The 22,835-nt window shown below is 49.2% G+C and overlaps 1 protein-coding gene across 1 annotated transcript in view; it reads left to right on the top strand.

Annotated features, from left to right (window-relative positions):
• The window catches only part of GALNT14 (polypeptide N-acetylgalactosaminyltransferase 14), a 195,232-nt gene that overhangs the window by 65,872 nt on the left and 106,525 nt on the right, over nt 1-22,835 (top strand). The gene's annotated exons all lie outside the window — the stretch shown is intronic.

Raw genomic sequence — 22,835 nt, 5'->3', positions numbered from 1 at the left:
GTCAGTGCAGTTACAAGGAGGGCTGTCATTCATTTTTTACTTCTGAGCGGACAATAAATGAAGCAATAAATCCGCTTCCAACTGCATTGCTGCAGATCAGGGTGGATTTACTTTTCAGGAGTTTAAAAAAAGCTAAATGAAGGGTTTATAACTATTGATGAGCGGGCACTACCATGCTCGGGTGCTCGGTACTCGTAACTAGTGATGAGCGGGCACTACCATGCTCGGGTGCTCGGTACTGGTAACTAGTGATGAGCGGGCACTACCATGCTCGGGTGCTCGGTACTGGTAACTAGTGATGAGCGGGCACTACCATGCTCGGGTGCTCGGTACTCGTAACTAGTGATGAGCGGGCACTACCATGCTCAGGTGCTCTGTACTGGTAACTAGTGATGAGCGGGCACTACCATGCTCAGGTGCTCAGTACTGGTAACTAGTGATGAGCGGGCACTACCATGCTCGGGTGCTCAGTACTTGTAACTAGTGATGAGCGGGCACTACCATGCTCGGGTGCTCAGTACTGGTAACTAGTGATGAGCGGGCACTACCATGCTCAGGTGCTCAGTACTGGTAACTAGTGATGAGCGGGCACTACCATGCTCAGGTGCTCAGTACTCGTAACTAGTGATGAGCAGGCACTACCATGCTCAGGTGCTCAGTACTGGTAACTAGTGATGAGCGGGCACTACCATGCTCGGGTGCTCTGTACTGGTAACTAGTGATGAGCGGGCACTACCATGCTCAGGTGCTCAGTACTGGTAACTAGTGATGAGCGGGCACTACCATGCTCGGGTGCTCTGTACTGGTAACTAGTGATGAGCGGGCACTACCATGCTCGGGTGCTCAGTACTTGTAACTAGTGATGAGCGGGCACTACCATGCTCGGGTGCTCTGTACTGGTAACTAGTGATGAGCGGTCACTACCATGCTCAGGTGCTCAGTACTGGTAACTAGTGATGAGCGGGCACTACCATGCTCAGGTGCTCAGTACTCGTAACTAGTGATGAGCAGGCACTACCATGCTCAGGTGCTCAGTACTGGTAACTAGTGATGAGCGGGCACTACCATGCTCGGGTGCTCTGTACTGGTAACTAGTGATGAGCGGGCACTACCATGCTCAGGTGCTCAGTACTGGTAACTAGTGATGAGCGGGCACTACCATGCTCGGGTGCTCTGTACTGGTAACTAGTGATGAGCGGGCACTACCATGCTCGGGTGCTCAGTACTTGTAACTAGTGATGAGCGGGCACTACCATGCTCAGGTGCTCAGTACTCGTAACTAGTGATGAGCGGGCACTACCATGCTCGGGTGCTCAGTACTGGTAACTAGTGATGAGCGGTCACTACCATACTGGGGTGTTCGGTACCCACCCCCCCTTCTTGTAGAGATGAAGACTCAGCCCCCACTTCCTGTAAAGACAAAAATCCACTCCTGCTTCCTATGGAAAGACAAAGGTCCACTTTCTGTAGAGACAAAGACTCGCCTCGCTTCTTGGACAGACAAAAGGGTGCTTTACACGCTGCAACATCGCTAACGATATATCGTCGGGGTCACGATATTTGTGACGCACATCCGGCGTCGGTAGCAACATTGCAGCGTGTGACAGCTAGGAGCGACGATCAACGATCGCAAAAACATCAAAAATCGTTGACACGTCGCTTCTTTCCATAATATCGTTGGTGGTGCATGGCACTGGTTGTTTGTCGTTCATGCAGCAGCACACATCGCTGCGTGTGACACCGCAGGAGCGCCGAACATCTCAATGCAGAAGGAAGGAGGTGGGCGGCATGTTCCGGCCGCTCATCTCCGCCCCTCCTCTGCTATTGGGCGGCCGCTTAGTGACGCCGCAGTGACGCCGAACGAACCTCCCCCTTAAAGGAGAGATTGTTCGTTGTTTCCAGCGACATCGCTAAGCAGGTATGTGCGTGTGATGCTGCCATAGCGATATTGATCGCTACGGCAGCAATCACCCCCATGACAAAACAGCGACGTGGGCAGGTGCTATCGTGCACGACATCGCTAGCTATCGTTAGCGATGTTGCAGCGTGTATAGCACCGTAAAGACTCGCCCCCACTTACTGTAGAGACATAGACCCACCCCCGCTTGTCTCTAGAGACAAAGATCACACCCACTTCCAGTAAAAAGACAAAGTTCCTCTCCCCTCTTTCCATACAGACAAAGATTCGCCCTGCTTCCTGTAGAGTCAAAGACTCGCCTTTACTTCCTGTAGAGACAATGACCCGCCCCCACTTCCTGTAGAGTCAACTCGACCCCACTTCCTGTAGAGACAACTCGCCCCCATTTCCTGTAGAGACAACTCGCCCCCACTTCCTGTAGAGACAACTCGCCCCCACTTCCTGTAGAGACAACTCGCCCCTGCTTCCTGGAGAGACAACTCGCCCCCACTTCCTGTAGAGACAACGACCCGCCCCCACTTCCTGTAGAGTCAACTCGACCCCACTTCCTGTAGAGACAACTCGCCCCCACTTCCTGTAGAGACAACTCGACCCCACTTCCTGTAGAGACAACTCGCCCCCACTTCCTGTAGAGACAACTCGCCCCTGCTTCCTGGAGAGACAACTCGCCCCCACTTCCTGTAGAGACAAAGACTCGCCCCCACTTTCTGTAAAGACAAAGATTGTTCCCCACTTCCTGTAGAGACAAAGACTCGCCCCCACTTTCTGTAAAGACAGAGACTGGCCCTCACTTCCTGTAGAGACAAAGACTCGCCCCCACTTTCTGTAAAGACAAAGATTGTCCCCCACTTCCTGTAGAAACAAAGACTCGCTCCTGCTTCCTGTAAAGACAAAGACCGGCCCCTACTTCCTGTAGAGAGAAAGACCGCCCCCGCTTCCTGTAGATACAAAGGCCATCCTCTACATTATATAGACGGTCAAGACTCGTCCATAGTTCCTGTAAAAACAAAGACCCACCCCCACATCCTTTAAAGAAAAAGACTCGCTCCTGCTTCCTGTAGAGACATACCACCCCCACTTCCTGTAAAGACAAAAAGCAGCCCCTACTTCCTGTAGAGAAAAAGTTTCGTCCCCGCTTCCTGTAAAGACAAAGACTTGCCCCCGCTTCCTGTAAAGACAAAGACTTGCCCCCGCTTCCTGTAAAGACAAAGACTCGCCCGTTTACTGTCTTGACAAAGACCCTCCTCTACCTCATATAGAAAGTCACTCGTCCGCAGTTCCCGCGATCCACCTTGGTATCTTGCATTAGACAACAGATAGTACAAAACTATTTAGATTAGAGAGAGGCATGGAGACAATGTTTTGCGTAGGAGCTGCGTACAGAAAATAGGAGATTTTTAGATATAATGGAACTTTTGCACCTGTAACTGTTGGTCACAGCCTTAATGCTTTATTTATGTAGCACAAATTGTGCTGAGCACTAATGAAGCAGAGCACGGCGGCCGGATCAGGCGTAATAGAGAACCCTCCGTAAACGCGGCTCGTTCTGTTTATTTTCCGCAGAGCTCTGTTGGTTACAATGTAGCATAATTTATATTCATCGCCCCCGTCAGGAATGATTCCTCCTATCTTCTGTCTCACTTTTATAATGTATCAGTAGATAGGAAATATTAGGATTTTATGTGCACATAAAATGTGATTTGCGCCGCGCGTGTCCGGACGCATTAAACATCACCGTGAAATGAGCGGCGATATTCCTCTTACAGTTTGGGGGTAATTAATCAGTTCCCGGCTCCTGATATAAAATCTATTCCTTTGTGTTTGGGAATAAATCGCGGCTAACAAGTGACGTGGACTCTAATGGAGCGACACCGCCTCTCTGAACAGCGCAGCTATGTCATCCGTTGGCCGGGGCCCCTTTGATAACACGTCCCATGCATATCCGTCATGACCGGAAGCACAGCGCCCGTAGATGATTCATGTACAGAACACATCAAAACCAATAGACTTTGCATTTAATTAATAATTATGCATGTAAACAGAAATGCATATGTGTATTTATCATCAGTCTGTACACGCTGCCCCTATATCATCCCAGCAATGGATGGACACACTCGATCCTACATGTATTTTACAGCAACAAATCCGAAATTCTAGATTTACTGCTACCACTAGATGGCGCTATACAGCTACTTTCATCATGAATTGTCTTTCCCACAGCACACCATGTGGTCAGAATGGGTATTGCAAGTGGAATTTATCAATATTTAATAAACCAGGGCATCCATTGGGTTTCATAGTAACGTATCATAGAGCAGTATATTAAGAGGAATGATCTAGACAAAAGACTTGCGTAATGTAGGATGGACGGTTTGTCCCAAAGGGGTTAATGGCTATGTCCAATACACAGCCCATTCTTTCAAGAGGTGTCATCCTATTGTATGCTTATATAAGAATTCATAATTCTTCTATAACATAGAAATATTTCATATGTTGCTGTCAAATCTCAGTTTTTCTGATGCAGTGTTCCAAACCCTCTGGATAGCCGGAGAATTGACTGATAATATTTTTTTGCAGTCACCACTAGAGGGCGCCGGCTGCACACTGTGTTATTAGAGAGTTTAAAGGGGTTGTTCAAGTTTTAGAAAACTTGTAAGAACAGCTTCAAATGTTGCAAAATAAAGTCTTTTTGGCCATGCACATACTCACATTTTTTTTTTAAGGCAGCCAGTACGTGACTGACCGCTGCAGCTAATCACTGGTCTCTGCTCATCATCTGGCATCAATGAAGGGTGGTAAGGCCAGGAGCAACAAGTGCAACCTCTGAGGCTACTGATTGGATGTGATTGCTCCTTATAAAGCAAAATTGGAAGAACCATCAGAGCTCTCCGGGAGGGAGGAAAGGCTGCTGCTGTTTTACATCATTTGGTTTCTTTCACAGGTGGCTCCTTGGGCAGTAGTGGGGTTTCCACAGGTGGCTCCTTGGGCAGTAGTGGGCTTTCCACAGGTGGCTCCTTGGGCAGTAGTGGGCTTTCCACAGGTGGCTCCTTAGGCAGTAGTGGGCTTTCCACAGGTGGCTCCTTGGGCAGTAGTGGGCTTTCCACAGGTGGCTCCTTGGGTAGTAGTGGGCTTTCCACAGGTGGCTCCTTGGGCAGTAGCAGGGATTTCACAGGTGGCTCCTTGGGCAGTAGTGGGCTTTTCACAGGTGGCTCCTTGGGCAGTAGTGGGCTTTTCACAGGTGGCTCCTTGGGCAGTAGTGGGCTTTTCACAGGTGGCTCCTTGGGCAGTAGTGGGCTTTTCACAGGTGGCTCCTTGGGCAGTAGTGGGCTTTCCACAGGTGGCTCCTTAGGCAGTAGTGGGCTTTCCACAGGTGGCTCCTTGGGCAGTAGTGGGCTTTCCACAGGTGGCTCCTTGGGTAGTAGTGGGCTTTCCACAGGTGGCTCCTTGGGCAGTAGCAGGGATTTCACAGGTGGCTCCTTGGGCAATAGTGGGCTTTTCACAGGTGGCTCCTTGGGCAGTAGTGGGCTTTTCACAGGTGGCTCCTTGGGCAGTAGTGGGCTTTTCACAGGTGGCTCCTTGGGCAGTAGTGGGCTTTTCACAGGTGGCTCCTTGGGCAGTAGTGGGCTTTCCACAGGTGGCTCCTTAGGCAGTAGTGGGCTTTCCACAGGTGGCTCCTTGGGCAGTAGTGGGCTTTCCACAGGTGGCTCCTTGGGTAGTAGTGGGCTTTCCACAGGTGGCTCCTTGGGCAGTAGCAGGGATTTCACAGGTGGCTCCTTGGGCAGTAGTGGGCTTTTCACAGGTGGCTCCTTGGGCAGTAGCGGGCTTTTCACCGGTGGCTCCTGGGCAGTAGCGGGCTTTTCACCGGTGGCTCCTGGGCAGTAGCGAGCTTTTCACTGGTGGCTGCTGGGCAGTAGCAGGCTTTTCACCATTGGGTCCTGGGCAGTAGCGGGCTTTTCACAGGTGGCCCCTGGGCAGTAGCGGGCTTTTCACCGGTGGCTCCTTGGGCAGTATTGGGCTTTTCACAGTTGGCTCCTTGGGCAGTAGCGAGCTTTTCACAGGTGGCTCTTTGGGCAGTAGTGGGCTTTTCACAGGTGGCTCCTTGGGCAGTAGTGGGCTTTTCACAGGTGGCTCCTTGGGCAGTAGTGGGCTTTCCACAGGTGGCTCCTTGGGCAGTAGTGGGCTTTTCACAGGTGGCTCCTTGGGCAGTAGCGGGCTTTTCACAGGTGACTCCTTGGGCAGTATTGGGCTTTTCACAGGTGGCTCCTTGGGCAGTAGCGGGCTTTTCACAGGTGGCTCCTTGGGCAGTAGTGGGCTTTTCACAGGTGGCTCCTTGGGCAGTAGCTGGCTTTTCACAGGTGGCTCCTTGGGCAGTAGCGGGCTTTTCACAGGTGGCTCCTTGGGCAATAGTGGGTTTTTCACAGGTGACTCCTGGGCAGTAGCGGGCTTTTCACAGGTGGCTCCTTGGGCAGTAGTGGGTTTTTCACAGGTGACTCCTGGGCAGTAGCGGGCTTTCCACCAGTGGCTCCTGGGCAGTAGTGCGTTTTTCACAGGTGACTCCTGGGCATTAGCGGGCTTTTCACCAGTGGCTCCTGGGCAGTAGCGGGCTTTTCACCGGTGGCTCCTGGGCAGTAGCGGGCTTTTCACCGGTGGCTCCTTGGGCAGTAGCAGGCTTTTCACCGGTGGCTGCTGGGCAGTAGCAGGCTTTTCACCGTTGGCTCTTGGGCAGTAGCGGGCTTTTCACAGGTGGCCCCTGGGCAGTTGCGGGCTTTTCACCACTGGCTCCCGGGCTTTTCACAGGTGGCTCCTTGAGCATTAACGGGCTTTTCACCGGTGGCTCCTGGGCAGTAACGGGCCTTTTACCGGTGGCTCCTGGGCAGTAATGGGCTTTTCACCAGTAGCTCCTTGGGCAGTAGCGGGCTTTTCACCAGTGGCTCCTGGGCAGTAGCGGGCTTTTCACCGGTGGCTCCTGGGCAGTAGCGGGCTTTTCACCAGTAGCTCCTTGGGCAGTAGCGGGCTTTTCACCAGGTGGCTCCTTGGGCAGTAGCGGGCTTTTCACCGGTGGCTCCTGGGCAGTAGCGGGCTTTTCACCGGTGGCTCCTGGGCAGTAACGGGCTTTTCACCGGAGGCTCCTGGGCAGTAGCGGGCTTTTCACTGGTCGCTCCTTGGGCAGTAACAGGCTTTCACAGGTGTTGTGTGTGTGTGACCGATTGGACGGGCAGTCCCTTCACAGACATGGATGTGGCAGCCGCACCGTCGCCTCTCTGCCGGAATCCTCGGTGTAACTTTCTTCCTTTTGAAATGTTCGGAACACTGTATCTTCTATTTTATAGAAATTTCATTTTTTAGTTGAGTTTTTTTTTTGTAAAGAAGAAATTGATACAAAGCGCCGACATGTTAATTCTGAGAGAAAACACAATCTAGTCATCTGCATAATTTATTCATAATGAGGTCAGAATATTCATGAGATTCCCGGTAAATTCTTCTGCTGTATTTGTCCTCCCACGTTCATGAGACAGAGACATCAGGCGCTGACATCACTGAGCAGCAGAGAGGACCGGCCGATCAATCAGGCTGTCACATGCAACATGCCTCATTCCAGCATCCGAGACCCCCGGACTGTCAGCATCTGGCCCTGCTGGGGTGTATCTGTCTGACACATAATTAACCATTGCACTGTCATAGATCATCAGGTCTACAGGCATTAACCCCTCCACTACCCTAGACCACCAGGGATACAGACATTAACCCCTACAAGACTCTAGACCACCAGGGATACAGGCATTAACCTCTACACTACCCTAGACCACCAGGAATACAGACATTAACCACTACACTACCCTAGACCACCAGGGATACAGACATTAACCCCTCCACTACCCTAGATCACCAGGGATACAGACATTAACCCCTCCACTACCCTAGACCACCAGGGATTCAGGCATCATCCATTGCACAACTCTAAACTACCAGGGATACAGACATTAACACCTTCTCAATTTTGACCATCAGGGAAACAGGTATTTACCCATGCTATCCCCTAGACCACCAGGGAGACAAACATCATCACTAACTTAGAAGAGTAGTTCAATCAGTCAACAACTTATTTGTATGACCGTTGTTCTAGACCTCCAGGAAAATAGACAAATACTCATCTGCCACCCTAGACCACCAGGAAAATACACAAATAATCATCTCCCACCCTAGACCACCAGGAAAATACACAAATAATCATCTCCCACCCTAGACCACCAGGAAAATACACAAATACTCATCTCCCACCCTAGACCACCAGGAAAATACACAAATACTCATCTCCCACCCTAGACCACCAGGAAAATACACAAATACTCATCTCCCACCCTAGACCACCAGGAAAATACACAAATACTCATCTCCCACCCTAGACCACCAGGAAAATACACAAATACTCATCTGCCACCCTAGACCACCAGGAAAATACACAAATACTCATCTCCCACCCTAGACCACCAGGAAAATACACAAATACTCATCTCCCACCCTAGACCACCAGGAAAATACACAAATACTTATCTCCCACCTTAGACCACCTGGAAATTACACAAATGCTCATCTCCCACCCTAGACCACCAGGAAAATACACAAATACTCACCTCCCACCCTAGACCACCAGGAAAATACACAAATACTCATCTCCCACCCTAGACCACCAGGAAAATACACACATACTCATCTCCCACCCTAGACCACCAGGAAAATACACAAATACTCATCTCCCACCCTAGACTACCAGGAAAATACACAAATACTCATCTCCCACCCTAGACCACCAGGAAAATACACAAATACTTATCTCCCACCTTAGACCACCTGGAAATTACACAAATGCTCATCTCCCACCCTAGACCACCAGGAAAATACACAAATACTCACCTCCCACCCTAGACCACCAGGAAAATACACAAATACTCATCTCCCACCCTAGACCACCAGGAAAATACACACATACTCATCTCCCACCCTAGACCACCAGGAAAATACACAAATACTCATCTCCCACCCTAGACTACCAGGAAAATACACAAATACTCATCTGCCACCCTAGACCACCAGGAAAATACACAAATACTCATCTCCCACCCTAGACCACCAGGAAAATACACAAATACTCATCTCCCACCCTAGACTACCAGGAAAATACACAAATACTCATCTGCCACCCTAGACCACCAGGAAAATACACAAATACTCATTTCCCACCCTAGACCATCAGGAAATTACACAAATACTCATCTCCCACCCTAGACCATCAGGAAATTACACAAATACTCATCTCCCACCCTAGACCATCAGGAAATTACACAAATACTCATCTCCCACCCTAGACCACCAGGAAAATACACAAATACTCATCTCCCACCCTAGACCACCAGGAAAATACACAAATACTCATTTCCCACCCTAGACCATCAGGAAATTACACAAATACTCATCTCCCACCCTAGACCATCAGGAAATTACACAAATACTCATTTCCCACCCTAGACCACCAGGAAATTACACAAATACTCATCTCCCACCCTAGACCACCAGGAATATACACAAATACTCATCTCCCACCCTAGACCACCAGGAAAATACACAAATATTCATCTCCCACCCTAGACCATCAGGAAATTACACAAATACCCATCTCCCACCCTAGACCACCAGGAAATTGTACATTTCTACCTTAGATGATGAGGGTAAGGAAAATAATTCCCTTCCTTAGTGTAGACACCAGGGTAACAGACGCTAATCCCTTTACTCCGCTTCCCCAGGGATGCAGATATTACCCCTTCACTATGTAATGATTGTTATTAACCATTTATCTGTGTAGCAGTTTTATTCATGCAATATATGGCGGTAAAAAACACTTTTAGGAGATTTACTTTTTTTTTTTTAATCAAAAGTGGGAGCAGATCGCTTCATAATAGGAAAGAGACTTTTCACGTTTTCTTCCATATTATGTATATTTGGGGTGTCAGGGGTCCGGCTGGAGGGAACCTTTAGGCTCATGGTCCTCACACAGAACCCAGCGGTGAGCTAAGAGATGACGCCCTGAGTTGGCGCCGTCTGCAGAGTTTTTGTTGTTTTGCAAAACATTCTAGTATTAGAATACAATGTGTTACATGTATTTGATACACAATATCAGGCGGGATCTTTACGCCGCCGTCGTCCGGCGCTGTTTATAAACTCCAGTGGATGGCAGACATTGTGCTCATCGCTTTATCTGGAAATCCAATGTGCATTCATTTGGTCGTCGCTGATTCAATCAGTGTTTTGAGCGGAGAAAGTTTGAAAGGAAGTTTCCCGTGACGGTCGGAGATTGTGGCTGTACATGTGCGGTAAAGCGCGTCGGGAACTCTTTAAAATTCATAGTCTGATCCTTCTCTGTGGAACGAGCTAAATTAGTTATCAAAATGATGGAGGCCTCTCCAGGTCTTTCATTTTCGCTGCCAAGTGTCACTTTTACGGCTTCTGCTTTATCGAGGGAACTCGCGAACGTTTCAGGCTCCCGCGGTTCTCGACGTTTATTGAAAATTTATGTTCCTTTTTTTTTAAGTAAAAGTAAAAAAAACCCCACAGTTATTTATTGCTTATTAAACAAAACATTTACCTCTTATTCCAATGTAACATTGAAGAACAATGCAAAGACAGTGACCCTCTCTACTCCCTGGCACTGCCGTTGCGTTTCAGTATTCGGATTGTCCTTATCACAAGCAGGCCGTGAGCACCGTCCTCTCCTGAAATACTCTGTGCTGCTGGAGAGCCTCCCTTTACTATGTAGCTTTTATTGTATGGGAGGAAAAAAGTCTGGGCTAGATTTTGCAGCAACGAAATTTGCAACAAATGCAGATGTGTCATGGCTGGATTTTGGTGCGGATTTTACTGTAATATTTGTGATGAAAATTGGATTTTTGGGGGGTTCAATCTCATCTACTTTGCTTTTATTGTACAATTTGCTGGATTTTCTTGCCAGAATTTTAATTAAAAAAATCTGCAGAGTGTAAGCCCTATGAAAAAAATTATTTAGTTTGTGACTTCCTTTTGATTTCATCATACATGTTGAAAAAGGAAACATTTGTGATGAAAATTGATTTTTTTTTTGGAAAAGGGGGATTTAATCTCATCTACTTTGCTTTTATTGTAAAATGTGCTGTAGTTTTCTTACCAGAATATCCATTCAAAAAATCTGCAGAGTGTAAGCCCTATGAAAACATTCCCTTAGTCTGTGACTTCACTTTGATTTTACCGTATATGCTGAAAAAGGGAACATTAGTGATGAAAATTGAATTTTTTGGGGGTGAAAAGGGGGTTCAATCCCATCCACTTTGCTAACATTGTAAAATGCTTTTTATTTTTCTTACCGGAATAACCATTCGAAAAATCTGCAGAGTGTAAGCCCTATGAAAACATTCCCTTAGTCTGTGACTTCACTTTGATATTACCGTATATGTTGAAAAAAGGAACATTTGTGATGAATATTGGAATTTTCTTTAGGGGAGGGGTTCTGTTGTAAAATGCGCTGGATTTTTCTTACCATTCAAAAGTCTGCAGAGTGTAAGCCCTATGAAACATTGCCTTAGACTGTGACTTTTCTTTGATTTTATCGTATATGTTAAAAAGGGAACATTTGTGATGAAAATTTGATTTTTTTTTGGGGGGGGGGGGAAAGGGGTTCAATCTCATCTAATTTGCTGGTATTGAAAAATGGTCTGGATTTTTCTTACCAGATTATCCATTCAAAAAAATCTTTCATTTTACTGTATATATTGAAAAAGGGAACATTTGTGATGAATATTGGATTATTTTTTTTGGGGGGGGAAGTGGGGTTCAAGCTCATCCACTTTGCTTCTATTATAAAATGCTCTGGATTTTTCTTACCAGAATATCCATTCAAAAGTCTGCAGAGTGTAAGCCCTATGAAAGCATTTCCTTAGTCTGTGTGACTTCCCTTTGATTTTACCGTATATGTTGAAAAACTGAATATTTGTGATGAAAATTGAATTTTTTTGGGGGTGGAAAGGGGGTTCAATCCCAACCACTTTGCTAAAATTGTAAAATGCTTTTTATTTTTCTTACCGGAATAACCATTCGAAAAATCTGCAGAGTGTAAGTCCTATGAAAACATTCCCATAGTCTGTGGCTTCCCTTTAATTTTATTGTATGTTGCAAAAGGGAACATTTGTAATGAATATTTTTTGTGGGGGGTGTGAAGGGGGGTTACATCTTATCTACTTTGCTTCTATTGTAAAATGTTCTGGATCTTTCTACTAAAATATGCATTCAAAAAGTCTGCAGAGTGTAAGCCCTATGAAAACCTACCTTTAGTTAGTGACTTCCCTCTGATTAAAATGTTCTCCTCTCATACTGACACATAAAGCTTTGTCTTAACAACATGTGAGTGGCCAGGTCAATTCCCCCCACAAAATCAACACAATTCTCTCCTGAAATACTCTGTACTGCTGGAGGACCTGCATCTTCCACAATGTGAGGGAAAAGTCAACTCATGCCCTTCTTGCACATGACACTAACTCCTTATTTTCTCTAACATCACATCGGTAAAGTGGTCACTGCCTCCTAACAAGATCAACACACTCCTCTCCTGCTTCTGTAATCCTCATGATCTGATTGGCTGCAAGATGTTCAGCCCATAATAAAGCTGCTTGGATTGGAGTAAATCTGTATAGGTCTCCTGTACAAAATATCTGTCTGGGACTATACTCCAATTACTGTGGAAAAACACCCATACTGTGCTTCAACAATCTCACCAAATGGTGCTAAATAACCTGCCTATCATGGGTGACAGACAGTCCTGTGGTGCCTGGCTACTGAAGGTCATAGCATTTGGCTGTGCAAACTGCTCCCTGACTTTCTATTATTTCTGCTTGGGTTTTCATCCCTTTCCCTTTAGGACCCTGCGGAGTTCCTCAGCCTTTCAGCTGTTTCAATCAGCACTTCTGTTTGTGTTTCTTTAAATTCCCTCTTTCCCTGTTTGCCTGTGCTGGTGACAGCTCTAACTTCCTACAGATCCTGAGTGCAAGCAGGCGGCTTGCAGTCATCTGGAGTAACTTTGCTGCATGTTGCAGCTCCTCTCCCCGTATCTTGTTGGATATAAGTTGTTTGTTGTTTTCCCTTGTTTGTCATTCCTGTGCGTCCTTTAGCCCCTAGTGGAATTGACTAAGCACTCTGTTCCCTACATAGGGCCAGATCAGGGTCAGCAGGGTCACTTACCCATTCGGCGCATAGGTGCGGAACCTATCTAGTAGGGCATTAAGGGAAGCCCAGCAATAGGCATGCTCACGGTTCACCATCACCATCTCCCCCTTTCCTAGACACAGGGCTCCCTTTCTTTTCGCTGTTTGCTGGATACTTCCCCGTACCTAGCGTGACACCACCATATAGTGCCCACATCTTACTGCTTCCCAAATATTTCTCTTTGGGTGCCAGAGATTTGCACAGGGTCATAGAGCATCCAAAATGGGCGATTATCCCACGTACCCAGAATAAAATCCGGACCAAGCTCCATATTTATAAAGTACAGAGAATCTTCACATATCAATATTTACGCTTCACCGGTAATAATATTTGCGGTTTTATGTTCTCGTTCGCCGGAATGTCCGGGACGGGGTCGTATTTTCTAACATTATGCCGTTTACATAGTAAATCTGCATTACAAATGGTTTGGCTGAAAGCGCTGAATCTCTTCTTCCGTGAATCCTGCTGAGACCCCAGAGAACATCCGAAAAGCGTATCCATCGCCTGTGAACTCTCCGAGTCCTGAATTTCATATTCACTTTTATGATCTTGTGCGCGGTATGTCTCATCGTTCCCCAGTCACGTCTTCAAAAGATAACACGGTGCATACAGAGCAGGAGGACGCCTGCAGTAAAGACACGGACGGCGCCGGGGTCTCATTCATGAGATGCGGTAATCTTCCAGAGCCTCTAAAGGAGACATTCACTTACAAGATGCTCGGGCCTTCAGGTTGGCACGGGAGGGGTCACCACATCCCAAGGGGGGCTTACGGGATGTGAATACTGCAGCTCAGTCTCATTCACTTTAATGCAGCTCAGCTGCAATGCAAGCCATGACTTATATACTGTATATGCTGTATAACGGGGCATACCATCTTATCGAGAGAATCTATCTGACTAGGACATGCCAACGTCTTATGAGTGGGGGGTGTTTGACCTTTGAGATCCTCGTCTATCTTGCAAATGAAAAATCTGCAGCATTGTGGTTGTTCCTCTGCCACCACGTCCATGGGAGCCATTTAGTTGATTGGGGCAGGCTGCAGATGACTGCATAGTTGGGTGGCTAAGGGCAGAGTTGTGTCATGGTTTGATTTGGGGATTTGATGCATGATCAGTTCCTCTGTCTGCTCGGCTATTGCCTTTCCTTCCCTGTCCAAATGCTGATGGTTCTTATTGTCTTTGTTCTTCTGTTTTGGTTCACTCTTCTCCAGGTGTTTCCTAATTTGGTCTGTCCTATCACATTCTGGATTGGGTTATATCACTGTTCACTGCACTTCCTTGCTGGCTATACCTCTAGGTGGACTTGTGTTTAGTAGTTACAGCCCTTCAGCTTAGGGGTTTACCTCATTGGGTAAACACCAGTTTGGTTCCTGCAGTCAGTCGGTTTGTTTTCCTTACCAGCACCTTTTCCTTTCACCTCTTTTAGGTGGTTTCTGGGAGAGGTTTTACTTGATCCGCTCATTGGGTGGCTAGGGTCAGAGTTGTATGGCATGGCTCAGTTTGAATGACCTCTTGTTGAATGGTTGGTTCCTCTGTCTGCTGAGCTATTGCCTTTTTTCCCTATCCAGATGCTGATGGTTCTTATTGTCTTTGTTCTCTCTTTTTGGTCCACTCCTCTCCAGGTGTTTCCCGATTTTGGTCTGTCCTATCACATTCTAGATTTGGTTATATCACTGTTCACTGCACGTCCTTGCTGGCTATACCTCTAGGTGGACTTGTGTGTGTGGCGCCCCTGACCTGGTCAGGCACCACAGAGTATTGCACCCATGCGGGAGCAATGCTTCCAGGTAATCTCCAAAGGCCAGGATGAGGTGCACACACAAACATATAGTGACCAGGCCTCCCACATTACCAGAGGGGACCCTTGGGTAGCCACAAGGGGTTAACTTTCAATTCCCAGCTGGGGGTGTGTTCAGGGGCTGGTTGCTAGGAAGCAGGGCAGAGAGAGAGAGGAAGAGGGGAGTCTGGAGGAAGAAGTTGAAGTGTGAGGAAGCAGGGCAGAGGAGCTCTAGAGTGTGAGACAGGTCCTGAGGAGTGCAGTAGCTGAAAGCGGGGGAGAAAGGAGTACCGTGGGTCGGCCTGAAAATCATCCAGAGAGAAGGGTGGCTGAGTACGGAGATCCCGGTATCCGAGCACACAAGGGGAACTAGGTCCCCAGTACAGGCAGCAGATCATCCAGAGCTGCTTAACCTACAGGTGGGGGGGGGTACTTCATGCCCTCACCACGACTACACAGAGCTTGAGCCAAGCAGCAATCACCAGGCCCATAAGGGGACAGGGCCAGAAGCCATCCCACCAAGGCCACGCTGCCGGCAGACGAGCCAGAGACAGAGGGGAGCAGGGTGGTAACAGCTTCCCTGGAGGGGTCCTACCACGCTTCAAGCAAAGGATCCTCCTAAAACAGAAAGAGTGCAAGGAAGGCGAGTGGACAGCTACCCTCAGAACGGCCTCCTGGAATTCCTGGTTCAACCTGGTTATCACAGTGTCGCCCGGGCATCTCACCGTGACCTCCAAACAGTGAGTAAACATGTTGAAAGACTTCTTGGACTGTGTTTGAGTCATTCTGCGACCTGTGGTCCCACACACATACACCGGGGCCTGGGGCTTGCCTCACTCTCAGGGGGCTAATATACTGACTGCACCCACCATCAGCCCCAGGCATCCCTTAATCTGCAGTGGCGGTCCCCGCTGACCGCAATACTGAGAGTGGCGTCACGACAATCCTAAAAGAAGGTTCCCTACCTGTGACCAGACTGTTCCATCCACGTGGAGTCCCTGAAGGTACTGCACCGACACATACTAGCGGGGCTTCACAACTTCTGGCGTCACGAACAGGATAAGGACTAGACCTGTTCAGACAGGTGACCGTGCGCCTCAGAGGTCCGACCGCAAAAATTGAACCGCCGCCATATTGCCATCTTCAAAAGCGCGCGCTGCAGCCCGCGCGAGGGAGAAGAGCACCGCCCACGAAGAGGTGTGGCCGCCCCAGAATCCCCACAATTCGGAGAGCGTTCTGACCCAGGAAGTGGAAAGGGAGCGCGCAGATTTTTGAAGAAAAATGGACGCTGCAGGAGGTAATGCCCCTGGTCAGGGCGACGCAGCCCAAGCGATGCCAGCCCCCGTCGCGCTGGACGCAGCAGCGCCTGGTGCCGGTGCCGCGGTCGCAGCTGCGCCGGCCGAAGTCTCCCCCATAATGCCAGTTTCCTTGCTGTATGTCCCAGGAGCGCAATGGCTGCCCCAATACGCCGGTAAAATAGACACGCTGACCGGGTTTAAGAAGAAGATCAACACCCTGCTAGACATGCACGCGATGACGGGTAAGCAGAGGGCCGCTGTGGTGCTGGGACAATTGACTGGAGCAGCAGAATTGGAAGCTGAGTCCTGGACCAATGATGACCGGGGCTCTGTTGAGACCATCTTTGCCAAACTAGCAGCTGCTTTTGAACACCGCACAAAGGGAGAGCTGAGGACGGACTTCTATAACTGCCGTCAGAAGCCCCAAGATAGTATAAGAGACTATGCCCTCAGGCTGCAGGCTGCACTACGGGCTCTCAAGCTGGTGGACCCTGTCAGTGATCAGGAAGGAAACCGGATGATGAAGGAACAATTCTTGCGGGGCCTGCGCTCTCCTGAGGATGGGAAGCAGATGAAGCTGTGGTCCCTGGAACACCCTGACGTGGACTTTGCCATTCTGAAAGACAGGGCAGTGAAAGCACTCCAACCTCCTGTGGACACAGACCCCGTCGCACCAGCATGGCCTGCCAGTTCCACGGCTGCAGGAGCGGAATCCTCCTCGCAGTCCCTGGTAACTGCAAAAGGACTCAATGCGTCAGCAGAGACTATAAATACACTATCCTCCCAGGTGCAACAGCTCACTAAGGATGTCGCACAAATCCTGAAAGCAATGCAGTTGCCCTCAGAGACCAAAGTCCCTCATCGGATCCTGCTAGCTGACAACCCAGAGGACGTCCCTTGGATGCGGAGGAGAAGAGGTCCCCCAACCCGAGGCAGGAGCAGTGATCGCTATGACTCATCTGGACAACCCATCTGTCGTCGTTGCCAGGAGGCAGGACACTATGCAAGGGCCTGTCCTTTAAACGAGCCAAACCTGGGGCCGAGGGCCAGTCCTCAGGATTAAGAAGATCAGGCCCAGGTCGCTGCCGTGATCAGTACGTGGGTGGACGTCCTGTCCTGTCCATCGTCCTGGACGGGATCCCTACCCCGGCATTATTGGACACCGGCTCTCAGGTCACCACGATCCCGTATGTCCTTTATCGGAGGTTTTGGTCGGACGACGATCTCCGACCACCGGACCCCTCCCTCACCATCTATGCTGCCAACGGACAACCTATAGACCAGATTGGAGTCAAAGAGGTAACCATAAAGGTGGGAAGGCAGGAAATGAAGGGACAAGGACTGATTGTTGTGGACACTGATATTAGAGAAAGGAACCCGCAAATGATTTTAGGCACTAATGTCATAGAAAATTGCCTAGGGGAAGTGTTGTTGTTGCTTCACCAGATTGTTGAAGGTGCTGAGGGCAGGTCGCAAAGAGCCTTGCAAAAGGAGATCCGAATCATTCTGAGGAAGCAACAGGTAAAACAGACTGGCGGTGAGATTGGTAGTGTACGGGTGATGGATGCTAACCCCATTGTGATACCCCCACGGAGTGAAATGATGATGTGGTGTAGAGCAGCGGTAGGTCTCAGAGGACAAGATTACCAGGCTGTACTAGAGCCCACTCATTCAGACCACTGGCCCACGATTCTGACAGCCAGGGGGGTAGTTGATGTACACAAGGGACGAGTGCCTGTACGAGTGTTGAACTGTGGGGAGGAGGAAGCCAGACTACCAAGGTACGCTACCATAGCCAAACTGTTTACATGCTCAGATGACGCCATAACACCTGTAGGTCCCCTGACACAAGCTGACTCAAAAGAGGGCGAGACCTCCCAAAAGCAGTTAGAGGATTGGTGCCAGAAACTACACGTGGGGACTGACTCTACACCCGACTACCAGAAACATGGGGTTTACAGGGTCGTGCAGGAATACGAGCAGGTCTTTAGTAAGAACCCACTAGACTTTGGTAGGATCAAAGGGGTGCAACATCACATACCCACAGGCAGTCATCCTCCCATTAAGGAAAGACATAGGCCTATTCCACCAGCCCATTACCAGCGCACAAAGGACATGCTGAAGGACATGAAGGAGGCAGGCGTCATAAGGGACAGTTGTAGCCCCTGGGCAGCTCCCCTAGTCCTGGTGAGGAAGAAGGATGGCACGATGAGGATGTGTGTGGATTACAGACGGATAAATCAGATAACACACAAGGATGCCTACCCTTTGCCAAGGATAGAGGAATCCCTCGCTGCCTTAAAAACCTCCAACTACTTTTCTACCCTAGATCTTACTAGTGGCTACTGGCAAGTATCTGTAGCAGAGGAAGATCGGGAGAAGACGGCCTTCACCACCCCAATGGGCCTCTGTGAGTTCAACAGCATGCCATTTGGACTCTGCAATGCCCCCGGGACCTTCCAGAGGCTTATGGAATGCTGCCTAGGGCACCTCAACTTTGAGACCGTCCTGCTCTACCTGGATGATGTCATCGTGTACTCCAAGACCTACGAGGACCACCTGAAACACCTGGCTGAAGTCTTTGAAGCGCTATCCCGATATGGAATGAAGCTGAAACCATCCAAGTGCCATCTACTGAAGCCAAAGGTCCAGTACCTAGGTCACTTGGTCAGTGCAGAAGGAGTAGCACCGGACCCAGAGAAGGTCACAGCCATCCAGGAATGGCCCACACCTACTACCGTCCGGGAGGTACGCCAGTTCCTTGGCTTGGTAGGCTACTACAGAAGGTTCATCAAGGGCTACACGAAAATGGCAGCGCCTTTGCAAGAGCTCCTGGTAGGCCACCCAAAGAAGAAAGGAAAGACCTCCGGCCCGCCATTTCACTGGGGAGAAGCAGAAGAACACTCCTTCAGACAAATGAAAGGGGCCTTGACGGGTGAAGAGATCCTAGCCTACCCTGACTACGGTCTGCCATTCGTACTGTACACAGATGCCAGTAATGTGGGACTGGGAGCAGTGCTTTCACAGGTGCAGGGAGGCAAAGAGCGTGTGATTGCTTACGCCAGCAGGAAGCTCAGGCCTACTGAAAGAAACCCAGAGAATTATAGCTCATTCAAGCTAGAGTTCCTGGCCATGGTATGGGCTATCACAGAGCGGTTCAAACACTACCTGGCAGCCACCAAATTCACTGTCTTCACGGACAACAACCCCCTGACCCACTTGGATACTGCTAAATTGGGTGCCATGGAGCAGCGTTGGGTAGCCCGACTGGCGAATTATGACTTTACTGTCAAGTATCGAGCTGGCCGCAAGAACGGCAACGCAGATGCTCTGTCCAGGATGCCTCACCTAGCAGACGAGGGTGAAGATGAAGATGATCTTGAAGAGATTGAGCTGCCAGCGTTCCATCGCCATGGAGCAAAACAGTGTCGGCAGTCGCGTGCCAACCGCCAAGAGGTGACCCTGAACCCACTACCTCACTACAACTGGAAGGAGACCCAGGAAAATGATCCAGCGGTAGGCTTGGTAAAGAAACTGATCAGCCAGCCGGGCGCCAGCCTTGACAAAGGAGCCCCACCTGAGGCACAGTACCTATGGAAGGAGAGGGGTCGATTATTCATCTATCAAGACAAACTTTACAGGAGCATCATTGACCCGAGGACGCATGAGAAGGTGTGGCAAGTGATTGTACCACAGAAGGATACGAGGATGGTGCTAGAAGCCTATCACAATGGTGCAGGCCACTTTGGTTGGAAGAAACTGGAGGCCCTACTTAAAGTAAGATTCTACTGGGTGGGCATGAGATCTGCCCTAGAGAAGTGGTGTCGAAACTGCGGGCCCTGCAATCTTAGAAGAAAAGACCAGCACAGCCAGAGAGCACCACTCCAGCCAATCCAAACTAAACGGCCCCTGGAGATCGTGGCCCTGGACCATGTAAAGTTGGCACCCAGCAGACAAGGCTACAACTACGCTCTCACTATGGTTGACCACTACTCCAGATTCCTGGTGGTAGTACCAGTCAAGGACTTGACAGGTCAAACTGCAGCCAAAGCGTTCCAGACACATTTCTGTCGACCACATGGCTATCCAGACCAAGTGCTCACTGACCAAGGACCAGCCTTTGAAGCTGAAGTGTTTAAGGAGTTTTGTAATCTATACGGCTGCCAGAAGATCCGTACTACGCCTTACCATCCTCAGACCAATGGCATGTGTGAGAAGATGAACCACATCATTCTCGACCTTCTGAAGACGCTCCCACTAGAAGAACGAAGTCAGTGGCCGGAAAAACTGCCCGATCTAGTGGACATGTATAACAACATTCCTGTGAGTTCCACGAACTGCACACCGGCATACCTGATGAGGGCCAGACCAGGGAGATTGCCAGTAGATCTGGAAATGGGAGTTGAGACCCCTGAAGACCATCTACAAGGTGCTGATTGGGATTCCAACCGCCAAGCCCAATACAAGAAAGTACAAGAGTGTGTGGAGCGAAGCCTGACTCAGCAGCGTGAGAAACAAGAAAAGGCCTACAATCGAAAAGCACCTGCTGTTCCTTTGATGCCAGGAGATATAGTTCTCAAAAGAAAGAGAAGACGTCATAAACTTGACAATCACTGGGAAGAAGAACCCTATACTGTGTTACCATCGACGCTTAGCAATGAAAAGACATGCCGTATCAGCAAGGATGGAGGAAAAACAACAGCTGTCGTTTCTAGAGATCGCCTAAAGAAATGTCCTGAACAACTAAGAACCCCTGAAGAAATTCCCAACCCTTTGCCAGTTCAAGAACCAAAAGAAAAGATGATCCATACTGTACTTGGAGATTTTCCAGCAAGTTGGCCTCAATACAATGGAGCAGTAGTTATTCCGGTTATTACATTCCCTCAATCTAGAGAAGTAAGAGAACCAGAAGAACCTGTTCAGAACCTGGAAGAGCCAAATGTAGCTGAAGCAGAAGACCATGCACTGGCATCAATACCTAGCACACCTATTATTCACATTGAGACACATACATCGGGTGGGAGGACACAACCTCAGACAGATGACAGTGTAGTACTGCGTAGATCAACCCGCAGCAACTTTGGTCAGCTCCCATTACGCTATAGAGAAAGTACAGTTTAGTTCAAAGTGACAGTATGAAATGTAATGTTTAACCTGTTTACAGTTAAGTAACGTTTAAGTGAAATGTGCCCACAAGGACTATTGTGAGACCTCTTTAAAATGTTTTCTTTGCACTAGTTCACGTGCACTTTAAAAAAAAAAAAAATGGACCACCGGTTATGAACTGGATTTAACCACAAACTTTGCATTGTAAAAAGTTGCCTCCTTGGTATCAACCCCAGAATCTGCCTGTTGAGGGGCATGGCTCTGCACCAACAAGGGGGCACGCCTGTTTATGGGGCCTGCCCTCCAACACTCGGAAGCGGGTACGCCTGTTTATGGGGCCTACCTTACACCACTCTCCTCAGGAGAGGAAGATTGGAGAAAAGGTCTGGGGAATGTGATGGCCCAGCTCTGGTCACCAAAAGGACCGGCGACCTACCTCCTGGAGGTTTTAGGGTGGGGTTCGGACATGTGGGTGGTTGGTGGTGGAATGGTACCTGGTATGTTTAAATGTAAATAATTGCCCCTGTGTGGGAAAAGTTTGTAATTACCTTTTTTCTTTCTCTTGTCTTTGCAGCCCGAGGACGTGCTGATGATAACTAAGGGGGAATGTGGCGCCCCTGACCTGGTCAGGCACCACAGAGTATTGCACCCATGCGGGAGCAATGCTTCCAGGTAATCTCCAAAGGCCAGGATGAGGTGCACACACAAACATATAGTGACCAGGCCTCCCACATTACCAGAGGGGACCCTTGGGTAGCCACAAGGGGTTAACTTTCAATTCCCAGCTGGGGGTGTGTTCAGGGGCTGGTTGCTAGGAAGCAGGGCAGAGAGAGAGAGGAAGAGGGGAGTCTGGAGGAAGAAGTTGAAGTGTGAGGAAGCAGGGCAGAGGAGCTCTAGAGTGTGAGACAGGTCCTGAGGAGTGCAGTAGCTGAAAGCGGGGGAGAAAGGAGTACCGTGGGTCGGCCTGAAAATCATCCAGAGAGAAGGGTGGCTGAGTACGGAGATCCCGGTATCCGAGCACACAAGGGGAACTAGGTCCCCAGTACAGGCAGCAGATCATCCAGAGCTGCTTAACCTACAGGTGGGGGGGGGTACTTCATGCCCTCACCACGACTACACAGAGCTTGAGCCAAGCAGCAATCACCAGGCCCATAAGGGGACAGGGCCAGAAGCCATCCCACCAAGGCCACGCTGCCGGCAGACGAGCCAGAGACAGAGGGGAGCAGGGTGGTAACAGCTTCCCTGGAGGGGTCCTACCACGCTTCAAGCAAAGGATCCTCCTAAAACAGAAAGAGTGCAAGGAAGGCGAGTGGACAGCTACCCTCAGAACGGCCTCCTGGAATTCCTGGTTCAACCTGGTTATCACAGTGTCGCCCGGGCATCTCACCGTGACCTCCAAACAGTGAGTAAACACGTTGAAAGACTTCTTGGACTGTGTTTGAGTCATTCTGCGACCT

This window comes from Anomaloglossus baeobatrachus, chromosome 3 (assembly GCF_048569485.1).
Source record: "Anomaloglossus baeobatrachus isolate aAnoBae1 chromosome 3, aAnoBae1.hap1, whole genome shotgun sequence".
NCBI classification, from domain to species: Eukaryota; Metazoa; Chordata; class Amphibia; order Anura; family Aromobatidae; genus Anomaloglossus; species Anomaloglossus baeobatrachus.
Note: the sequence above shows the minus strand (reverse complement) of the source record. Positions and strands in the feature narration are given on the sequence as shown.